Source organism: Podarcis pityusensis (genome assembly GCF_964106645.2).
Source record: "Podarcis pityusensis genome assembly, chromosome: 3".
NCBI lineage: Eukaryota > Metazoa > Chordata > Lepidosauria > Squamata > Lacertidae > Podarcis > Podarcis pityusensis.
The window spans coordinates 45,301,312-45,320,757 of NC_138026.1; positions in this window are offsets into that span (position 1 = coordinate 45,301,312).

The window sequence follows — 19,446 nt, forward strand, 5'->3', positions numbered from 1 at the left end:
GGGGAGTGGCGGGGGAAGAAGAGACACAAACACCATAAAATTAAACTGTGAAAAGTTAGCCACAATTTTTGACAATGTGTGTAACTGAGAACATTTTAAAGTGAAAGTGTGATGCTGATTTCACTAGTGAAAAACCAGAGGAATGAGAGGCGAGACTGAGCAACAAAATAGCTAGAAATGGTCAAACTTGCTTTAAGAAGGAAGTACGAGTTTAAATATGTGCAGGCTATGTTTGCTGCTGATAAAGGAGGAATGCATGTCTGCACATAGCTGAGCACATTAAATGGCAATGAGTTATTGAGCAAAAGTAAATAGCATTATATGTGAATCTAATAAGTGAAATTAAAAGAAGAACTTGGCTGAATGTCAGAGAAGGCATCATGATAGGTAGCGCTATTATTGTGCAAAATAATTTCCCAAGGGACAAGCTTTGTAGCTTGAAATCTTAAAAACTAAATGATAAAATGTTTGTAAAATGTAAGAGCAGAAAGAAACTGCTCTGGCACACTGAATAGAATAGCCTGCGATTTTTAGACGTAATGACATTGAAAATAGGTATTTTGCATCCTTTGATTCCAGTGTATTTTTCACAACTAGGCAATGTCTGTTTTAAACCTATTGAGTGGCAGAAAAGAACCTGCATGTGGGCTAGAGGTATTTTTTGTTTTTGTTTTTAAATGTGGCTCCTCTCCTCCCTTTTATGAATACTAAATGGTCTTCTTAAGCAAAAAATAATAAGAAGAATTTTCTGTCCTATAAACAAGAGGCACCAGGTATGTGTATTGGTTAGAATTCTGGATGAGTCTGGAGAGACTGGGTTTCAAGCCATCCCCCTTCTATGGAGATTACATTGGGCCAATCACTATATTTCAGCTGAGCCTGCTTCACAGAAACATATGGAACTGTCTTATGCAAATTAAGATAATTGGTCCACATATCAGTACATACGCTTCAGGTTACAGAGTCCGCTAACCCAGAAATAGTACCTCGGGTTATGAACTTTGCTTCAGGATGAGAACAGAAATCGTGCTCCGGCAGCAGCAGGAGGCCCCATTAGCTAAAGTGGTGCTTCAGGTTAAGAACAGTTTCAGGTTAAGAACGGACCTCTGGGACGAATTAAGTACTTAACCCGAGGTACCACTGTAGAGTGGTACCTCGGGTTACAGATGCTTCAGGTTACAGACTCTGCTAACCCAGAAATATTACCTCGGGTTAAGAACTTTGCTTCAGGATGAGAACAGAAATTGTGCGGTGGTGGTGCGGCGGCAGCAGGAGGCCCCATTAGCTAAAGTGGTACCTCAGGTTAAGAACGGACCTCTGGAACAAATTAAGTTCTTAACCCAAGGTACCACTGTACTGGCTACTCTGACTGGCAGTGATACTCTGAGTTTTGTGGACTCTCCAAGACCTACTGTCTGAAGTCCTTCAGCTGGAGATGCCAGGGATTGAAGAGAAACATTTTTTGCAGTGTAGGACAAGATTTAAAAAAATAGCATAAAATAAATGCTTTGCCAAATAAAAATGACCCTAGGCTATTTCAACTCAATATAGAACAATTTGTTTTGGATGGAACATGGTTTTTCCAAAAATGACCAACTATGGGACTGACACAACCAGTGATGGGTGAACTTTCTCAGGTTCTCCTTGTGTTGCCTTTGGATTCTTTCCAAGGTTATGATGTATAATACCATGCTAGGATACAGGAGTCAAGAGCTGGAGTGTGGAGAGGGGAAGAGCTAGGCATTTTCCAGCTCAGATCAAAATCAAAGTTGGAGGAGAACATAGGCTTGTAAAGCTCACCTTGCTTCTGAACTTTGCTTTAACCAGCCCCAGAAGTTCCATTCAAAGCCTTGTTCAGGAGAACTTTGCAAACCTCTCTAGCTGCAACTAATGCCAACCCTAGTTGCTTCAGCAACTTTAAGTCTAGGCTACAGTTATGTGGAACATGGTGGATCAAACCCTCATTTCGTGGATAACAGAGAGCATATTAAATCCATTATTTCAGTGGCCATACTCAATCCTTCACGGCAGAACACTGAATTTGACTTACGAAGCCACAAACTGATCAAGACATACAGCGTACCTTTAAATATTGATGAGAGTTTCAGCACTTTTAAGTCCAATAAATGTGTCCAGTTCAAATTTGAATTTCATTACTTCAGCCTAATAAAAATAGAGCCACAATGACTTCATAAGTGCTAGTCCAGATAGAGAGGTACAGTAGTTAAATGCGAAAGCAGGTTTCCATGGACAAATCTTTACCTGGATGAGGAACTGCACACCTAAATGGATGTGGTATGAGCATTTGCTATCCCAATTAAGTGCCATTAGAAAAATGGTTATAGTTGTACGTATACACAGTTGAATCAGTACTGTAATACATGCAAGAGCTAAAACAACCACCCCTCTGTACCCAGATATGAAATTATCTACTGTCCTACTGAATTTGGATTTGCTGTTCAAATGCTGCTTTTCAGAATGAGACAGAAGTAAATGTCTGAAGCTCCCTTTCCATTGTTCATCATGGTGCTCCTTGAGAGCTCTGCCATCGCTTGTCTATGCAGAAAATACATTTTTTTTTGTTTTTATATAAATGGAAATGTGCAGTGCGTGGCTGACTAGGGTATGGCCTTCAGAGCCATACTGAGAGACTCAAGCCATTGCTATGGAAACACAGCATGGCATCTCAAATCTCTGGCTTCCTCATACAGCAGTGAGATGATTCAGAAAATAAAATTAACAAGCAAACAAATCAGGACCTGGTTGCTCCAGGGGAAATAGAGAGGAAAATTAAAATGTTGCCCTGTTGTGAGTATTAATAGGTCTCAGCTGGGAAAGTCTGAATGGAAGATTTTATTCTAATGCTATAGCAAAGAAAGGAAAGTGTCATTTTCCTTACATTTAGAAGCTTGGGTCAGGCTTGTAGGCACAGGAATCTCCATGCTTTGCTGACATTTCAAAAAGCAAATGCCTAAGCTGTTTGGATAACTGCTAGGATTAATGAAAGACCTGGTCTCACAGTCGTGTATTTTATTCAGAGTTCAGAGAAATAACAATGGAAAACCCATAAGCCCCTTTCAGGCATTAAACTCATTTGGAGTGCAGGGTGGTCAGCAGATATCTAGTTCTGCCAACTCATGGAGGAAAAGCTGGGATAGAAATGTAATTAATAAGGCTATAAGCAAATGGCCTTCAGAAAGCATCTTCAAGTTGTTTAAAATTGTGGAGGTAATGTAAAGAGCTGTGCTTATTTTGTTGTTGTTTAGTTGTTTAGTCGTGTCCGACTCTTCGTGACCCCATGGACCAGAGCACGCCAGGCACTTCTGTCCTCCACTGCCTTCCGCAGTTTGATCAAACTCATGCTGGAAGCTTCAAGAACACCATCCAACCATCTGTGCTTATTTAGCTTGGTGTTAATGACAGTGTACCCATTGCTGTCCCTTTGTCAACTGAATAGCAGTTGCTGGAAACCGCAGGAGGGGAGAGTGCTCTTGTGCTTGGGTCTTGCTTAAGGGTTTTCTAGATGGGCCACTGACCTGATACAGTAGGCTTTTCTTATGTTCTTAAGTTGTCTGAAAGGACAATCCTAAGTATGCCTGTTCAGCAGTAAATTGAATTCCATGGAGCCTAGTCTTAGGTAAGTGACTTCTATGTGTATTACAGATTTTCACAGGCAGCCAACCTGGAAGTCTCATCTGGGTTCTGAACCAGTGTCACAACTGCATGTGTATAGCTTGGTTCAGTAGATCAACAGGTTAATATTATTTCTGTTTTGTGATAGAACTTGATTCTTTCATATCACACACACACACACACACACACACACACACACTTAGACAAAGTGTCTGATGATCTTCTGATCTGTGAAGACAAACTGTCTTTCAGAGAACCCTATCTACCATTTTTAATGATTTCCTCACTGAACACCCTCAGACAAGAATCCAAGAAACTCAATCATTCTCCAGAAAACAATTTGAAAATGACTGTTACAGAATCATCAGAAACATTCCTGGAAATGACTCTAATAAAATAAATGTAAGTTGTACAATAAAGAAGAAATAATATTATCCAAGCAGCTGTAGCAGAACCACAGAATGAACACATTACTTTAGGTTATTGGGGGGGGGGGGTTGTTTTGTAATTTAGCATGGAGATACTTCCAAAATAAATGTTGCGAACTACATTATCCTTTCATTTATTTTTAAAAGTATCATTTACTTCTATGATACTGAATTGGATTACCCAATCAACTGCAAGCAAGCTATGTAGTAACCCATGCATAGCATATTCCTCCCCTTTCCTCATTCCAAAGTTCCACTGCTTTCTGATTGTGAATGCCTAATTTGCATAATCAATGCACTTTTAGATCTCAGAACTATATTGTGAGCTTTCTACCTGCACTGCTGTCTTCTGCACTGGGAATGTTAAGGGGTTTTCTGTCCTTCTAAGGCTTTCAGTTCTGCTGAAACAGAAATCATAAAATGCAGTTGAAGGAAAGGAAATCAACTATTCCAAGAAGGAATAAAAATGAAGCAAAAGCTGTCACACATAAAAGGGAAATGTAGCCATCCCTACTTAAAGAACATGGTTTGCACTCATTAGACCGGGATCAAAAGTCAAAAATGGTTCAGAGTCAGAGCCCAGGAATGAACTGATACTTTTTAATTCCATGGAGCTGAAATTTCAGCTATGCAAATGCCTGGTAATTATGTGGCTAACAGTGTCGAAGTCTTAGCTTCTGTTAATTTCACCAATAAAAAGATTTTTCCACAGGCTCACATGCTATATGCTTCACTTAATACAGAGCTGCTTCTGTTGAACAGGTAGGTTTTCTCAGCTATTTGAGCCCCAGACTATTCATAGCTTTAAATGTTAACACAGGTACTTTGAAATGGGCCTAGAAGTTAACTGGAAACTAAGGCAGCTGTCTGAGAACTGGCTCACTACTCCCTTAAACACCCTGGCCACCATATTTGGTACTAGTTCCAACTTCCAGATCATCAGCCTCACAGACTCATATCCACATGTGTATGAATGTGAATGTGTGTGCGAGTGCATACAGGGCAGTGTGGAAGGCTAGCAATGGAAAAGATCTTGAAAGGTGGTATAATCCTGTGATTTGGAAGCGTTGACTGTTTTATTTCGCTTGTTAAATTCCACCCTATCAAACTGATACTTCTGAGGGCAATGCATTTGCCTTCTTTATTGGATATGATTTTGCTTAAAACATAGCTATTAAATAATAAACACATTGGCAGAACACAGCAGTTACTGCTGCCTGCAGTAACCATGATTGCCTGAAATTGCAGACTCTGGAGGCTGAAAATATTTTCCTGCTAATCATCATGTCCAAATCACATGTAAAACCCTAGACGATTATACTTGTGCTTTCCATTGGCCCTGAACTTGATCTCTGAAGGTCACTCCGTAGCTCAAAACATAAAATACTCATTACTTTACCACCAACCACAAATTTCACCTCTCTATTGATCGTTCTGTCAGCAGTTGCACTGAAGAGAAAGCTGCTGAATCAGGATTAATGTTACATTTCTGAACATCTGGCAGCATGCTGTCTAATTTTCTCATCTCAGAGGATTACATTTGCTTTTGCAGGGTGCCTTCTGTGAAATACATATAGAACTGAGCGACTTCACAATGTCATAGAGCTCACTTTATTTCTGTGACGTTCAGGCTCCCTGAAATCTGGGAAGACACTTGAGAACATCGTTTGGCAATATGGACTGAACATTAGTTTTGGACTTAAGTCCTACTGATTTCAATGTTCAGTGTTCTATGCAGTCTCCTGGGAACAAGCAACTGTTGCACAAGCAGGAATCCCAGTTAGCTTCAATGGTGAGATGGAGGAAAGGAGGTCTGTTGCATGTTGCTTTATAGTGAAAGCACAGAAGGACTGTAGCTCAGTAGTGGAACATCTGCTTTGCATTCAGGTGCCCAGGTAGAGCTTAAAGAGAACCTGTCTGAAATCTTGGAGAGCCCATGCCAGTCAATGTAAACAATACTGAGCTCGATAGCTAAATGGCTTGATGCAAGGCAACTTCTTACGTTCCTACACATGTGTCATAGAACTACTGTGCTAACAAGGAACCTTGGGCTTTGGCATGTCTATTTCAAGGCAAGCAGATCTCAAATTCATATGCTTCCACCTGAATTTAAATATATTCACAGGCAAGTTTTCAGTGGCACTTGTTCCTCAGGGAGTGCTCAAGGCACATTGAAGAAAATCATAACACTTCCTATTAATGTTTTTCCAAAGAGAAAGGTTTGGGAAAGGATCTTAAGCAGAGCAAGTCCTTGTTTGGGGATACAGTAAATTTAAGCCATGAGAAATATAGATGCTGAAGGAAATCTCACCAGGGTGAGATCAGATAAAATTTGGGTATCAAATGACCATCACAATAGAAATCTGCCTTAAATGTGCTAAAAATAGGCGTTATCTATACCGTACAGCTCTGGTCCATGGGATCACGAAGGGTCGGACACGACTAAACAACTAAACAACAACAAAAACATACCGTACAGCAAGACGGAAAGGTCAGTTCCAGCTTTGTATTCAACAGTTGCATTCACCTTGGCACTCTGTCATTTGTGAAGGCTTTCAAAAAGATGTTTATCACTCAAATAATGAGTTCGGCTGGTCCATGTATCTATTTATGTTAGGTAGACAAAGTGACAATGGCTGTTTAACCATGGTTCAAGTGTTAACTGTAGCCATGCTCAGGTGTTTGCCTGAACATATGAAGGGTTAAATGGGGGCAGGGGTACACACTCAAGACCTGCCCCCAAAGTCTCTGTTGCAGTGGCTGCTCCCAAGATCTTTGCAGGATTAGCACAAAGATCTGAAGAAAGCTTTTAAGAACGTTCAGTGGAAGGTGCTTCAATAATATAGTAATAATAATAATAATAATAATAATAATAATAATAATAATAATTTATTATTTGTACCCCACCCATCTGGCTGGGTTTCCCCAGCCACTCTGGGCGGCTTCCAACAAAGATGAAAAATACACTAAAATGTCACATATTAAAAACTTCCCTGAACAGGGCTGCCTTCAGATGTCTTCTGAATGTCAGGTAGTTGTTTATCGCTTTGACACCTGATGGGAGGGCGTGCCACAGGGTGGGCGCCACTACCGAGAAGGCCCTCTGCCTGGTTCCCTGTAACTTGGCCTCTCGCAGTGAGGGAACCGCCAGAAGGCCCTCGGAGCTGGACCTCAGTGTCCGGGCAGAACGATGGGGGTGGAGACGCTCCTTCAGATATACTGGACCGAGGCCGTTTAGGGCTTTAAAGGTCAGCACCAACACTTTGAATTGTGCTCGGAAACGTACTGGGAGCCAATGTAGGTCTTTCAAGACCGGTGTTATATGGTCTCGGCGGCCGCTCCCAGTCACCAGTCTGGCTGCCGCATTCTGGATTAGTTGTAGTTTCCGGGTCACCTGCAAAGGTAGCCCCACGTAGAGCGCATTGCAGTAGTCCAAGCGGGAGATAACCAGAGCATGCACCACTCTGGAGAGACAGTCTGCAGGCAGATAGGGTCTCAGCCTACGTACCAGATGGAGCTGGTAAACAGCTGCCCTGGATACAGATTTGACCTGTGTCTCCATGGACAGCTGTGAGTCCAAAATGACTCCCAGGCTGCGCACCTGGTCCTTCAGGGGCACCGTTACCCCATTCAGGACCAGGGAATCCTCCACACCTGCCCGCCTCCTGTCCCCCCAAAACAGTACTTCTGTCTTGTCAGGATTCAACCTCAATCTGTTAGCCGCCATCCATCCTCCAACCGCCTCCAGACACTCACACAGGACCTTCACCGCCTTCACTGGTTCTGATTTAAAAGAGAGGTAGAGCTGGGAATTGGCTCCCTAAAATTCCAATTCCAATTCAATACTCTCCTTACCCTCAGGAGGTTCAATTAGCATGTTCAAGCACTAAATAAATCACTAATCATGCAAAAATATCAAGACCAAATTATGTTTCAAGGGATGGGGGGGTGCAGCTTGTGTGCCCATCCTACCTCCATCCCTGCTTCAACCATTGACATGTGCATGGAAACACCCGAACACGTTTTTGGTCTACTGATTGATAAGTTTCTAAGTCTTGCCCAAATTGGTAGGATAGTTTTCAGCTGTAAAACAATATACATTAAGAACTTTGAAATCTTCCCCAGAGTCATATCCCCAGTGTTTTAATATCTTCCAATAGAGTAATTAGGGAAATAGTTTCTATTCCTATAATGCTTGTCATATTCTCTGTATTTATTTAAAACATAAAATATAAAAAGACAGAATATAATAGCAGTCAATGAAAGTAATTTCATGTGGGCTAAACTTTCAGGAAATAGAATAATTAATTAAGGAAGCATATTGTGTGTGTTTTTGTTTGTGTGTGTATTTATACACACACAGTGTGTAAGTGTGTGTGTGTGTGTGTGTGTGTGTGTGTGTGTCTGCCCATGTAATGGAATTCTCTTGGCAATTTGAAGCCCATTAAGATATCAAATGGAATCCAAACTGCAACTCAAAAAATAAAAGCCAATTATAAATAAATCAAAGCGGTGAAAAAGAGCACAAGCAAAGCAGCTGAAAACTATTTCAAACCAGCATAGAACCAGCAAGGAAAAGCAGTACAAGGATATAAAAGCACTAAATAGATGTACCCATCAGAGTGAAAATGGTTGGGAGAACAAAAAGATCTTTCCTGGTGCCTAGATGACTATTGTGTGAACAGCAAGCCTTTTAGGGAGCCAATTCCATTAGAGGGGCAGGGTTTCTCTGGGGGGGATGGGGACCAATTGCTTTCCACAATAAGTTTCCATTTCCTTGGTTAGTCTTTATACAGCAATCAGTTAAAAATTTCCCTAATTGTCCAAACAGGAAGGAAAATCATGAACAAGACTTAAAAGGAGGGACGCTGAAGAAGGAGTTAATTTTCTCTCTGCCCTTTCCTAAACTTATAGTATGGACATGTTTGTTTTTTAGGTGGAATCCAAAAGAAAAATACCTAATGCAGCATTAAAGCCAAGTTCAAGAGTTCACTGTCATTACCAAAGAATCCGAATGCAGGGACAGAGCACAGGTGAAAAGAAGCTTGTAGCTATAAGCAAATTCTAGAACAATAGGATCCAGAATGCAGCAGTCTGATTGGACCACAGGAGCCACCCAATCCAGCTCCAGATGGAAATGAATCAGTGACCTGATTGGCCTGCAGGAGCAGCCAATCAGGCTCTTGGATGAAGTGAATCAGCAACCTGATTGGCCTGCAGGAGCAGCCAATCAGGCTTCTGTAGGAGGTGAATCCGCAACCTGATTAGCCTACAGGAGCAGCCCGGAATTAGCCAATCACACGGGGCCCATTGTGTAAATAATGTATATATAGTTAGACGTTTGGGGGAAAGATTCATTCATTGATACTATGAGCTGAATAAAGAGCATGAAATTCACACTCGACACTTGAGTATATTTCAGGCATAATTTCCGACTAAAATGCTTCCAGAAATGTGAGTGGACAGAGTATTCTCCATCAGCTGATGTTGCTTTCTGCTATTCTTCCCAGGATTTCTAAAAAAAACCCTGTATGTCAAAACAAGATATCCTTACTTTAAAAGGTTTCAAGGACTGGAAGAAAGCACTTGAAAAATCAAGAGAGGTTTACAAACATGCTGCATCTATAGTCCATATTTCAGCAATACCTATGTGGCATGAAAATGAACCTTTTAGTATATCCCCTTGTTCACTGTATCAATAACATCTTTTCCCCCCTTTGAAATGAAAAACATGCTAGTCTTGGTGCTCTTGACCTTTATATAGCCCATTGTGTTAGTGAACATACACTTTAGACATTGTAAGACGGTGATCCTTTCTCCTCTCAGTCTCCTCTTAACCAGGCTAAACATACCTAACTCCCTCAACTGTTCCTCATAAAGCTTGTTTTCCAGACCCTTGATCATCTTGGTTGCCCCCCTTTGCACATGTTCCCCTGCAGCCTAGCTCCACGCCACACAGGATCAAACACCTTCAGAAAAGTCTACAAATCTTTCAAATGTGGTAAGCAGCTTCTATGAATGGAGCTTCTGATGCCTCTAAGCCTTTGCTGGGGCAACATTTCTGTCAATTCAGCTATCGGGGCCTACTGGAAGAGGCCCACGGCCTGATGTTCTCCTGGTATTCATTATCACTTTCCCTATGGGCACCAAGCCCCAACAGAACACAATTTTTGTTGTTGTTTAGTCATTTAGTCGTGTCCGACTCTTCGTGACCCCATGGACCAGAGCACGCCAGGCACTTCTGTCTTCCACTGCCTCCCACACAATAGCAGGCAATTATATACAGGAGAAGTGTATCGCACACTGGTGATACATGCAATTCATGGGACCTCAGACAAAAAGCTTCTGGAAGAAAACAGGATATTTTTCCTTCTATGTCTTGGCCTAGAGCGCTACTACTCCCAAGTACCCAAGGAGCTCTTGTTTTTACAGCTGTCTCACTCATTTCAGTGGAAGAGCAGGGCCCTTTGTGGAAATGAATGTACAGTGGTACCTCTGGTTACATACTTAATTGGTTCCAGAGGTCCGATTTTAACCTGAAACCGTTCTTAACCTGAGGTACCACTTTAGCTAATGGGGCCTCCTGCTGCCACTGTGCCGCCGCCACGCGATTTCTGTTCTCATCCTGAGGTAAAGTTCTTAACCCAAGGTACTACTACCGGGTTAGCGGAGTCTGTAACCCAAAGCGTTTGTAACCCGAGGTACCACTGTACAGTACATGCAGATCTGCTGCATCTACTGAAATGTATTGGGCTGCCCCTGCATGTGAACGTATGAAGCTGCCTTATACAGAATTAGGCAAAGGATACATCTTTTGCCACTACTATCTACTCTGATGGGCAGCACTCTCCAACACCTCAGTGAAAAGTCTTTTGCATCCAAATTACCTTGGAACAGGAGCGGCTGGGAATGGAACATTATGAATGTAAAGCATTTACTCTATTAGTGAACTACAGTAGAGATCTTTCACTAAATGTTTATAGGGAATGAGACCATAATTTGGGTAAATGGCATATGAATAAACTTGATGACAAAGTAAAGTTTCCCCTCCTCCATTCCCTCCCCCAATCTTTTCAGCAATATATTTACTTATTGTCTACTTACTCATCAGAGACAACCTAAAAGCAATCCACTCTACAACTCAAATTTGTATCGGCTCTTTCCAGATTCCCAGCAGTTTTGGCAATGTATCCTGAAAAGATAAAAGCCCCTGGGTAACAGTATACTTTGGGTATACTGCAATATGACATCTTATAATAGTCTTGCTCATGTTGCATGCACACAGCATCTGTTGTTCATGTTTTCTTTATTGCAGCATGACAGATCACAGATGTTAGGCCTGCTGGCAACAATCATTGTTCCCATCGTATAATTCTGCATTTCCCACCTGGGCCTGAATATCTCTGAGGGGTTTTCGTCATTCCTGTCTTGATAGACAGACATACACAAATACATAACCAAAGCCTATATGTTGAAGTGCAATTTACATGTAAGGGTGACCATTGTTGTCTATTGAACTAAGGATGTGTGGCATAGTTCATTAACCCTTATGAGATGGGATATGAAGATTTATATGGGATGTGGCATAAGAGAGAGAGAGGTTTGAAAAGTGGGTTGCTAAGTGTGGTATGATTTCCATCTTCCACAAAGATAGTACTCTCGAGGACTTTCAATGAGGCAGCAAAGTATGAAAGACAAGCGAGCAGTGAGAAGTCATTCAGCCCAATTGGCAGGCAGGTGGTAACACTGAAAACCATATATAGAAATTCAGCATGATCAGCTCTGGTCAAGAAAAACCAAATTGAGAATGACATTTACTGCAGCCTGCATTATAAAGGCCATTTCAAAAGCAGTAGCTGAGCAAAATCAAGACAGGCAGTTATAAAAAATATGTTGCCCTTGTTCTACCTGAAGATGACATATTGCTGTGATATATGACAGCTGAGGCAGAGGTCTAAAATGCTCAGTGCTTAGACCTCAAAACTTTAAAATCCCAATTGGGCTCTTTATTGGACTTCTGGAAAATAGTTCAAGTTCATATATGATCTCCATCATTGCCATACTGACCATGATTAATTTCATAGTAATTTGTGGTGTGAACTTTGTGATGTGAGCAAATCAAAGGGCATGCGTAATTTACTTCTTTTTTTGCAGCAGCTTTCTATATACAGTGGTACCTCAGGTTACAAAAACTTCGGGTTACAGACTCCACTAACCTGGAAGTAGTACCTCGGGTTAAGAACTTTGCCCCAGGATGAGAACAGAAATCGCATGGTGGCGGTGCAGCAGCAGCAAGAGGCCCCATTAGCTAAAGTGGTACCTCAGATAAAGAATGGTTTCAGGTTAAGAACGGACCTCCGGAACGAATTAAGTTTATAACCAGTAGTACCACTGTACAACTGAAAACCTGTTTAGGTTGCAATGTTATACAGTATAGATGGGAAATTTCAGACCTGCAGGGTAGATGTGGTCCAAATCTGGATTTCACCAGCCCTCTGGGTCTCCTTCGAATCACCAGCTGTTCAGCAGAGAGCAGATGATAGAGAAAGGGGTTCAGTTGTTGCACAAAGTATACAACTGGAGTTTCTTCTCTGTGAGGAGGTCAAAACAGAGATGTATACATCTCAGCAGAGGGATAGACTTGTGTTCCTTGCAAATGTGCAAATGTTTCCTATACATTTGGCAATTGCACACATGCAATTTCCAGGATGCAATTGCATTTTGAAACTCTAGACTTTGAATAGCTGCAAGTCAGAGCTTGCATTTTAGCTGTGCTTTGGTGGGACAGGGACAGGAGTCAGGCTAATAGCTACACATATTGGGGAACTTAGCTTATAACATTAGCTTATATCAGCAGAAACTACAAAGGCTTCAGAAGGACCAGAGGCACACTAAGGCCTCAAAACATATCCATTGGCATCAGGGGTGAAGGAGCTAACTCACATTTTCAAAAGAAAATTTTCCACCTCTCACACTGTAGGTTGGAGGAAGTCAAAACCTCTTCCTACAGGTCGGGGACACTGAAATAGTCAAAAACATAAGTTGCATACATGATACCCCAAAACAAACATAAGGTTCCATGTAGGACTAGGGGACTTGAAACCCCTTCCATAGAGTTTGCGGCAATGAGGTGATCACATAACAGAGTCACAACCCAGCTTTTAAAACCATGTTTCCAATAGGCACCCCAAATGAGACCTTTCAGGGAAAATCCAATCCTAACAAGAGGTGGAAAGTCTCATGAAAAGGCTCGGGACAACTGTCACTTTTTTGTTTGATGGATGGTATATGTTGTTTCTTCTCCCAAGGTCTAGCCTTAGCTACATTACTACTTTTTTCTCTGTGTGTTGGTTTTAGGCTGCACCCTTCTAATCTTAAACACACTTCATTGAATGCAGTAGGGTTTATTTTCAAATATGTCTGTAAAGGGTTTCAACTATATTATAAATGATCAATATAACTTTTCCTGCCACCCCAACACCCCATTAGGTAAGTATCTACATCTATATACTGTATCTATATCTATATACTCTATCTATCATCTATCTATCTACCTACCTATCTTCTATCTATCATCTCCTGATGTGACCCAATGAAATCAGCAAGCTCTCATGTAAACAGACCACTTAGAGCATTCAATTCAGCTCAAGTATGGATATTTATAACTACATTTAGTAATATCCATTTATTGTAAGCACTTTTACTTTTGTCTCTGTCCTTGTAAAAGCTTTGGCTGGTCAGGGACTTCAGAAATTAAATAAGAGTGTAATACCACTCACAAACCACCCCCCTTTTCCTTTATGCACACACATACACAACATCAGATCTTGTTTGTTACAGGTAATTCTTGCAGTTATACAAGGCTTTGGGGACTGTCTGTGCTCTCTTTGCCTTTGCTCTGAGCCAGAGGCTGTTTCCAATGGGTCTTTAAGGTGTCTGGAGTTCCAGAGTTGCTGTCTCTGGTACTGATTTCCAATGAATCTTGGCTCTAAATATAGCACAGCAACAGAGCAGCTCTATATTAAACACTGCTCAGAAGCCTTGGCTTGCTCTTTACTAGGAGAAATGCAGAGGGCAGCTATGTCAGACCTGTGTACATTTCAAATATATAAAAGCAGAATGCTCTAAGGAGTCCTGCAGAAAACCTTGCCCTAGGCCTCAGAGTCATGTTACTCTGTCAGCACAAATTACTACAGGGAACGCAAAACCACAATGTGATTCTATTGCAAATGACACTGTTCTACATTCGTTTAAGTACAATGCTCCATTGTACAGTTTCATTCTGTGATTGCGTTGCCTTCAGGTGGGTTTTCGTCAGAAGTAACATCTTGCAGGATAGGATACTAATGGTTCGTTATTAAGAAGAATGTAATATGCATTTGTGGGCTGGAAGCAGAGATGACACATGTCCATCACCTTTCTCAGTTCTGTCGGTTTATGGGTGATTGCTACTCACACAAGGGGTTTTTCATTTTCTTGCGTCCCTACTGCAGATGTTTTCACCCCCAAACAATCTGCTTTCAAGGATTTAGAGTTTCTTTAGAGCTTATTGGGAAGACTGGGTTGTTGCAGGAAGGAAAGCAAATCTGATTATGCAACATGAGGTATCCCCGCATTGGGGGGACAGTTTGTTTAGATCACTGTAACTTGTAACCTGTAATTTTGTTTTCTGCCATTTTCTTTTAAGAACACAAGTGCCTTCTAGATCAGGCCAATGGCACATCTCCTCCAGCACCTTGTTCTCACAGTGACCAACCAGATGCCTGTAAGAAATCCGCAAGTGGCACCCAAGCACATGATCACTCTCCCCTGCTTTCTGTGATTTCTGGCAACTAGTATTCAGAAACATTACTGCCTCCAATCATGGAGGGTGAGCAATAGTCATCATGGCTGGTATCCATTGATGGTCCTATCTATCTATCTATCTGTCTGAATGTCTATCAGCTATCTATATCTATCTATCAGTATGTTTGCTTTTTGTGATTCTACTCACTAGTACAATGTACAAGCACCATTTTGTGCTTGCACCCACAACACTTTTTTCAAAATATAAGTACCAGCACCTCATTTTTTAATCAAATAAAGCACTACACACACAAACATGAGAGAGAGAGAGGGGAGAGAGAGAGAGAGAGAGAGAGAGAGAGAGAGAGAGAGAGAGAAATAACCCTATGTGCCAGACAGCTTATTTTCTTGTCTATTCCTAGAGGATTTCAGCTATTGCCACCTTTTAATGGCCATTAATTTGAAGAATAGCCCATAACAAGCAGCTGCATTTAGAATACCCAGTAGGTGGCAGCCCACAGTGGACTTTGGCCCTTTAATATTTTCCTCTAGAGAAATATGCTCTCTGGTAGGTATACCATACAAGCAATATGTTCTCAATTTGCTATCTGGAAATTGCACTAATAGATGTCTCAAGGGAAATTTTCCAGTTTTATGCAATGGCATCAAATGAAATTAGGTACAAATCCCGCCAGGCCTCTTGTTTTTCTATATTCACCCTTTATTATGTAGAAAGCTTGTCAGTAGTTGTGCTGCCTCCAGTAAGTGTGCACCTTGGAGCACAATCCACTGATCGGGATTTGTGCTCCTTGTCCTTTTCTGCTCAGTGCAGCGTGTAAGGGGAAGTCACCAGGCATTAAAGTTACCAGTGTTTGCACTGGCCCTTCAGCATTAGACAGACTGAAGGTACTTCTAGACAAGAGTTTTAATGTACAGTTGCCATGACTCCACTACAAAATTTTACAGTGACCACATGACATCACAACCAATTGCCATTCTCCCATAATTTGCCATCACTTCATCCATAATATTGTTACTTGCAGAAACTCCATTAAGGAGCCAAGGAGTGGGGCAGCAGCACACACTGTTTGAAGGTGTGGATATGGAAATGGGGCACTATGGGAGGAGTTGTCCCTGGGGAATGTGGATGATGCATTGGGGATGTCCCTTCCTTCTCTGTTGCTTGCCCATTACAGAGCTATTTTGTTTCCCTTTCTTTGATCTAAAGCTCCTTCAGCACTAGTCCTTGTGCAGCTAATTGCATCCTGAAATTAACCCCACACTTCAATTAGCTCTTTAATTAGGGGAGCCAACCATGCCTTTGTTGGTGTTTCTAAATGATTGCATGTATTGTTAGGGTCGCTCCCATTGAAAACAGCAGCATTACCATCCATGCAAATGTACTGTCCTTACAAAGACATTGGTGCTTCCTGATAAAGGTTTATTGTGTAATCAGTGCTGCTCATGCATTTAAGTTTTTTGCACCTTCTGCAAGATGTTGTCATCATCAATGCTAGCTCCTATTTCTTTTTTTAAAATCTGGTTTTCATCTTGTCACAGAAAATCCATAAAGTAAAAATAGCGCATTGTACATCTGAGGTCACCACTGCTGGGGAAACTCATTAATGGAATGACTTCGGGTAGGCGGTTAGCTACAAGCGTGGTGATGTATGGGTCATTGCCACATCTCTACCCTTTGCTCAGCTGAGCACAACCTAGCCATTTTGTTCTCAGCAGCCCAAATGATACAAACCATCCCTGTTTCCATTGATTGTTGCATGCAGAAGACACATTGGAATTTCAACAACCCATATCTGAGGAGCTACAGTGGTGCCTGCAGGTCTATCCCTCTGAGTTCAAACTTAAACATCTTGTCTGGGGAGAAGGTGTCACAGGTGCCAAAGTCATAGGTTGCAAAAGGTATATCTCCACAGACACCTACATACCAACTCAATGAGTAGGGGGGGCGCTTCTGGTGCCCTGCCGAACCCCACGTTCCCAGGCTTCCTCCGCCTGGGATTTCTAGCGGGTCCCCGCCTTCGCCGTGGCGGGAAGACCCAGTTTTCACGGAGCTAGTTCCTCCGGTCGGAGGAACTCCGCTATTCACCAATGGCGCTGACCCGGAACTCAAGTCACAGATCACCAGCCTTGAAAGATCTACATTGGCTCCCAGTAAGTTTCCAAGCACAATTCAAAGTGTTGATGCTGACCTTTAAAGCCCTAAACAGCCTCGGCCCTGTTTACCTGAAGGAGCGTCTCCACCCCCATCTTTCAGCCCAGCCACTGAGGTCCAGCTCCAAGGGCCTTCTGGTGGTTCCCTCACTGCAAGAAGTGAGGTTACAGGGAACCAGGCAGAGTGGTGCCCACCCTGTGGATGCTCTCCCATCAAATGTCAAGGAAACAAACAACTATCTGACTTTTAGAAGACATCTGAAGGCAGCCTTGTTTAGGGAAGTTTTTAATATTTGATGTCTTGTTGCTTTTTTATATATTCTGTTGAGAGCCACACAGAGTGGCTGGGGAAACCCAGTCAGATGGGAGGGGTATAAATAATAAATTATTATTATTATTATTATTGACCCTCACTTGCACACAGTGCTAAAATGCCTGAGAAGCAGCCCCTTCAAAATGTCTGGAGAAGGGGTAAGTGATGATCATGAGGGACAGGGAATGGAAGGAACAATGCTGTTAACATGCTGTGTGGTGAGAAGACAGTGAGATGCACACACCTAAAAAGGTGCTAGACCCCATGAAGTAAGGATGATCAATTGAAATTGCATTGTAGCTTACAGCGGGAAAGAAGTAATTAGAATCTCTAGGAGCAAGAAGATCAAACCTGTCCATTCTTAAGGAAATCTGCCCTGAGTGCTCACTGGAAGGACAGATCGTGAAGCTGAGGCTCCAATACTTTGGCCACCTCATGAGAAGAGAAGACTCCCTGGAAAAGACCCTGATGTTGAGAATGATGGAGGGTACAAGGAGAAGGGGACAACAGAGGACGAGAAGGTTGGACAGTGTTCTCCAAGCTACAAACACGAGTCTGACCAAACTGCAGGAGGCAGTGGAAGACAGGAATGCCTGGCGTGCTCTGGTCCATGGGGTCACAAAGAGTCGGACACGACTAAACGACCAAACAGCAACAACAACAAGGAGCATTCCCTCCGGAAGCACCCTGATATGCAAACATTAATACTTTCTCTAAGAGCTTGACTGTTCTTTTTGGGGTGGGGGGAGGAGCAGGACCCATTTGAGGAGGATTGGGTCTTCCTTGAACAACCTTACTATCTCTACTGCTGCTGTTTTAATTTTGGGTCCTCGCCGGTTCTGCAATTTTAGTGTTAACAGTTTTAATGATGGTGCATCTTCTTCCTAGCTGCAATATTTTTGGAAACCACTCTGAGACCATTTGTTAAAGGATGGGCTACAAGCACGTGTAAATAAGTAAACATGAGAAAAGCATCTGCTGCTCCATTTTTAGCATGTATGACTGTTAAAATGCTAGAATATAAAAGGAATGAATCAGCCCTCTTCACTTCTCCCCCTCTCTTAAAAGGAAGATGCAAAAAAAAAAAAAAAAAAAAAAAACCCCAACTCCCACACTTTTCCTACTGAAGCAGCCTGGATAAAGAGATGAGGTGAAACAAGAAGATCAAAAGCTAATTCTTAAACCACAATACACAGGAATAACAGTTTAGCTAAAGGCAATTTTTTTCGATGGATTACAGTTTACTATAAAATCTCTGCGTATAATATATGATTCCCATAGCCATGTTTCTTGGCCTATTAAGGCAGCGAGGTGTGGAGTGTTCTATTAGTGTTGTAAAAGCAGATTTAAAAAGTGTAAAGGAGACAATATAATGCGGTTTTTTCCTGTATCTCCTGTGGCCACACTGAGAAGCATGATCTGCTCTTAATAACATTCCATTTACTGCAATTTTATTTTTGCAAACATTCTAAAATTTGGAAACTCTGTATCTGTATACATCTTTCTCTGTGTGTTAATACAAGCCATGCCTTATATTGTTCCTGAGTTTATAGAAAAAGCCAACTTTCAGCACAATCAGCTTTATAAAAAATATTTTTTAGGAAAAAGTGTCCTTGATTAAGTGACAGAGAGGTAATTAGCTGGTAATTGCACTCAGGAAAGCAATAGAGATCAAAAGTGCTAATCATCTTGGCTGACAGCAGTGGGTGATTAATAGCAGTTTGACATTACCTGCAATTTCAATGCAAAATGCCCATTCAGACTACCGGGGACCAAAAAACAAAACAAAACAAAAATCACTTCAGCCATGTTTCCTTGGTTTGGATGTTCACAACTTGTTCTAAACCAAAATCAGGCCCAGGATTGGGAGATGGGCACATGCCCTGGGTGGCAGGTTAGGCTGCAAAATTACCCTTCTCCACTGCACTGCACTGCACTGCACATCCTGCTTCCTTGGCTGCTGCCTTAATGGTACAGCTGCTAGACTGAGAGAGGGAGGGTGAGTCTACAGACAGGGGAGCATTCTGAGCATGCTCAGTGGTAGTGACGGAAGTGGCCTCACCACTCCACACCCCTCTCCTCCAACCTGGGCAAGTGTGTTGAGGTACATCTTCA